The following is a 5,461-nucleotide window of genomic DNA, read 5'->3' on the forward strand; positions in this document are numbered from 1 at the left end:
CCCTCTCGTCTCTTTTCCCTTCGCCACCTCCAAAGCGGCTCGGGAACCCCAGTGAGGCACTCATGTTCTTCAGGTGAGAATTGTCATCTTGGTCCTTTACTAGCAACTGTAATGCGTCCTTGCTCTTACTACCTTACTGCTGTTCTCTTAGAAGTCCTTTAATCAACACTGAAGTTTTGTTCCTTTTCATCCAATGATAGCCAGTGGAGGATCCATCGCTGTACTTGGAGAAGCGGCCTCTCTCCTCCCCAGTGTTACTCTTCAATGGAACAGCCGGCATCCTCGCTGTGGGAAACATACCTGTGAGCACCTGAACCAAGGAGGAATTCTTTTAAGGAATGTTAGTTTTAATGGCATACTATGACACTTTGCACCTGACGTACCCGAAATGTGGGTCAGTCATTCAAACAGAGGTACTAGGCGATGCCACACTATCGATATGACACAAGTGCATATAGGAAAGCAATCACTGAGTGGAAATCAGTCACTGAGAAGTAGATGAAGCATGTTGATCAGCATATTGTCAAGTCTGATGTGCTTATTTTCTGTTTGCATTGGTTTTCAGTCATTTGTTCTGTCCCTGACTTCACTGTAAACCCAAACGTTCAAATTAATTAAATACATTAAGTAGTGTAAACTTAATTATTGGAAAAAGTTCTACTAACTTAAATATTTTCAGTTCCTGTGACTTTTTCTTCCTTTTTGAGTCAGCTAAACTCATCATTTTTGATATACTTGAACTATCTAGCGAATTAATTAAGCACCACTCTAAAAGTATAATTTCACTGTACTTATTTCTATTGTTTCAATTTAAATGCGTGCGTCTGACGTCATCAACGTCAGTAACGGTAGGCTGTGGGAACGTAGGGCTCGGAAGTCAAGAAAGCTCCACAAATGCCTGCAGTAAGGTGGAACTACGCTCTTATCTTCGGCAGTAATCAGCATTTGTCTCACCGTAAGTGTTAAATATTTATATGTCTTTATATTTTAAAGCATTTGTTGATATTTTGGGATCGATAATGTTGAGCTAGTGTTGATAATTGCTAGCTAACATTAGCCAGCAGTTGAGTCAGGAGATTCACATTAATGCTTGAATTATTTGCACAAAGGTACTGTATAATGTAAACTTGTAATATACGTTCAAATGTTCGTTTGAGAGTAATGAAACGTTAGAGGAAGGAATTATGACTGCTTGCAGAAGATCGTTTAAAGTAGCATTGTATTCCTAACTTCAGGGAAACCGGGGCCACAGTTGGTGATGCTTTGAAACCAGACAGTAATGAACCTGTCCAGTGCGCATTTTTCCGTTCAAGACTTTCAAAACTGGTTGAAAAGTGTACGTTTTTCATCGACTATTTGAAGATAATTAAACGTCTATTTTTAGACATATTTTCAACGGAAAAATGCGCACTGGGTAACGTCAGCGAGAGAGAGACAGTGCGGGTGACGTTAAGTATAAAGTTAGCAGTAACGTTAGCTGTAAACATAGCGGTGCAGTGTCAGTGTGTGTACAGTCTAGGCTATTTGTCGGTGAATAACTGCTATAACTCCGTTTAAAGTGAAGGGGGTTAGCTCCGAAGATAGCGACAACTTCAGGCCAGTCTCACTTAAGGTGGACTAACCTTTAAGGTGGAACAGCTATTCTCATTTTAATGACAGCAGCAGCTCAGCCTTTTGTTATTGTGGTTGTTGTTGTTTTTACACAAATCCCGTCATATACCATATACTACTATAAAAAAAAAAGAAGATACTACCCAGGCAGAGTTGTAAGTATCATTTGTTCTTATCAGTGATGCAGAGCATGGTCAGCCCTGTCATTTATATGCCCTTTAAATGCACATTTCAGCAACATTTTTCTGAATCTGTTCTCTTCTGTCATTTCAGAAAGCATTTTAAAAAATCATCGCAGAGCTCATGGACCTCTTGGCTGCTCTCAAAATGGAGTCTGAGGTTATACGGATTAGCTCTTTTACCTGTTTTTCTTTGTTGATAACATATGTCACATTCTGTGGAGGTTAAAGTGATAGTTGTGGTTCTTACTCACTTCGTGGCTAGTTACTACTTTATAGGAGTGTGATAGATCCTCCATGTTTGACTCCACCACAAGTTTGAGCTGAAAAATGTTTTTGAGGATACACAATAATACACATTTGTCTGGGATTCATTATCAATGCTCTTTTCCAGCCCTCTTGCTTTCAAAGTGGTGGAACCGCTTTGTCTCTGAATCACTAAGAAGCGCTGCATGTTTGTTTGACAGTACAGGTGATGCTCTCGTTCTCGCCACAGGGAAAGAGTTGACAGGTCAAACTTGGAGTATTTATTACACTTGTATGGAGGAACAAGTACCACTGTTTGGGGAAGAACCACAACTATCACATTAACCTAGTTATATTACTCTTGAACTGACTTATTGATATTGCTGTATTGTCCTTCCGCTCTGTTTTTAAATTTAGGTGAATGCAGAATTTAAACATCACAAGCCAGAGCCTGCCCAGCACATTCTACGCTGAGCTTGACCCCCATCTTCCCCAAATGATAAATATGCGAGTAGGTTTTTACTGTATATATATTCTGATTGGACTGTTTAAAATTAGGTTTATTCAGTAAACTTCACTTCTATTCTATTCTCCGTATTGTTTTAGGGACTTCATGACATCCACACAAGGTGTACCACCCTTCTCCATGCCCTGCCTCTGTATCTGTGTGAGGAAGTCTTTCAGAACCTGCACAGTGAGTCTCCTTGAATGATTACATATACCACTCTATATTAAGTAAACAGTTCATCAAAATGCACATTTTCTCACTTACCCTTGTTCAGTCTGTCTGTCCATATATTTGGTCTTCCCATTACTAATGAATGAGATCAGTGTTGTTTTGTTCACAGAAATACGGAGGTCTGGTAAAACATTTCCAAATATATGCTGAGCTTAGCATCGGTCCATCTCACAACACAACTCTCAAAAACATTTTTAACTAAAATATAACTTACAAACATAACTCCAAAAGTTGGAGTCAAAAAATATAGCAACATAGGAAGATCTTGTTGGGTAGAGCTTTGTTTTTGCTTAGCAAACATTTTTGACTGAACATTTTTGATTTTTTTTCTACACTACGACCCACCTTAAGGAGTCAAGTGGCTTCAATGGACACCTCCTTTTTAACAACTTAATGAGTCTCAAATAAGGAATCTGTGGTCTACTTTTTTTGGGACACTGACTGATGAATTGTCTGAATGTGAAAGTAAATCTGTTGATCTGAAACACCCCAAAAGTACTGCATAGTAAAGTGTGCATATTTTGTTTTTTTCTTTTTAAACTACCTTCATACTAGCTGGACTAGTTTGTAATTAGTATCTCTCTTTCCTTCATTCAGGACGAGTCTGATGAGCCAGAGCTTGGAGATGTTTCTGTGGCCATCCATACCGTCATCAGTGATAATGAAACAAGTCCAGTTCACTGCTAAGTGGTGAAAATCTCTGTCGTCATCTGTGTCGTCACAAAGAGACATTGTGGTCAGCCTCACCAGACTTGCTCCTGGTAATGTTTGGACTAATTTGTGCACTATATCGCACCTATCCAAGATCAAGGACCAGATCTACTCTAAAATGTACTCACATTTTCTACTAAAATGTCTTTCTGTATCTTATCCCTATTAACTGTGGCGTAACAGTGTGTAAAATGGGAGTGGGCAAGAAAATACTGTTCAATAGAAGACATTTACTCAATCTGTTAAAGTTGGTTTTACTCGATGTAATTGAGGCAGTCACTTGCCACAAAGTTTTTAAGTTTTGAGTCACATGGTTTTAAGTTTCACAACCAATGTGTTTGTGTTGAGATTAATTAAGAATAATGACAAAAGAGACTAATAAATATTGAGTTTTGTTAACAAAAAAAGAGTTTGTTTGTGTACTCATTTTGTTTAAGTTCTGTTAACTTAATCCCTTGGGATAGGTGAATAAAAACTTTAAGTCACATGAACTAAAAATATTTGAGTTGGCTTGATAAGCACTTTAATTTAACTGTAATCAAAAGGTATGTGTAGCATGTAATCCAAATATTTAAGCTCTGAAAACACTTGACTTTTAAGTTGATGAACTTAAAAAAATTAAGGCAATTGATTGCCTTAAATTTTTTGAGTTCTTACTTATTCGGGTTTACAGTGTTGGCTAGCTAGGATATCCAGTTTTTACTTCAATTTCCTCTGCTGAGGTCTTTAGGTTCACTGTTATTAACTGGTTTTATTTCATCCATGCCTCAATGCTGCCGATATTTGTCTCATGTTCCAATGATTTAACCGTATTCTCCAGTGATCCAATGTCATCTCTCCCCGTTAGAAAATATGTAAGTTGTGAACGCCTTTTATGCAACAGGTGTCTGAGAGTAGGCTGTATGTTTCCCACAGTCTAGGACTGCAGTAGGTTATTGAATTTCCTGTTTGTTACTTTTATTGAAACTGTCAGTCAAATGATTAATTATTAAACGTTAATGTTAATTTAACTCGTCCTGATTGTGATTTCAGTATCTGTTTAAGAAGTATGCATGCTAATAACTAATTTTAAGTAAAAAAACTTTTCAAGATGAGCCAGCTTGTGTCAAGTAACGAAGTCATAGTATTGAGTAATTTTATGTTTAAATTAGTGATTTTCTCTTGTTCCTTGGCCTTCATTTTTCCAGTGTGCTAAAATTAAGAATGCATAAAAAATAAAAATTAATTCAGAATAATTTGCTAATATTGAGTGTATTTCACTTAATTCTGTGCTGTAGCAAGTTTTTTCTTATTTTCTACTTATTTTAAGCCTTTTGAACACTTATTTTTGGACTGAACCAACTTATTTTAAGATTTCTTTTCAAGTAAAATTATCTTGCTGCATGGACAGATATCTTCACTACTATTACGTAATTTTCTCCTCAAATTAAGTATTTTGCATTTTATTTCAGCTTTCCTTTTTTGCAGTGTGCTGCCAGATAATCCAGCCATGAATTCCCTTTACACACTCTTTAGGGTTAAACACTGTTACCGGATCATATTCTGGTCAGATTTGAATTATTATTTAGACATATTTTACATCTAATAGTCTTTCTGGCTAAAAAACAAACAAACATTGGATGTATAATTTGGCAGATGAAAAAAAATGATGCTGGCAGAAAATGCATCCACCCGGGTTCAAAGAGTTCAGAGCATTTTTTGCAAGTCTGCAAAACATTTGATACACATTTTGTTTCACCTTAACTCCAAATTAATATTTAAATTATGATTAGGTAATAAAAAAAAAAAATCTAATTTCTTTCATACAAATTTGGGCAAAATTTCAAATCTCACAGATGCACAAATCACAGATTTTGGTTTGGTAATTTCCTTTTTATCAATTGTCTTTTCACAATTGAAGAATGTTTGCTTTTTTTAAGTGATGTAATTTTTTTTATTTTTTTTCTGGACTGTGTTCAATTAACATAGTCCAGCC

At 36.3% G+C, this 5,461-nt stretch overlaps 1 long non-coding RNA gene across 1 annotated transcript; it reads left to right on the plus strand.

Moving 5' to 3' along the window:
• Nucleotides 1-908: 908 nt before the first annotated feature.
• Nucleotides 909-2,530, plus strand: LOC138596772 (uncharacterized). Its single transcript, XR_011308584.1, has 3 exons — nt 909-955; nt 1,885-1,950; nt 2,454-2,530. It is a non-coding gene; the product is annotated as an uncharacterized lncRNA (long non-coding RNA).
• Nucleotides 2,531-5,461: the final 2,931 nt, after the last annotated feature.

Source organism: Semicossyphus pulcher, unplaced genomic scaffold (genome assembly GCF_022749685.1).
Source record: "Semicossyphus pulcher isolate SPU_LCO1_2020_fin unplaced genomic scaffold, fSemPul1.0.p SCAF_19, whole genome shotgun sequence".
Taxonomy (NCBI): Eukaryota; Metazoa; Chordata; class Actinopteri; order Labriformes; family Labridae; genus Semicossyphus; species Semicossyphus pulcher.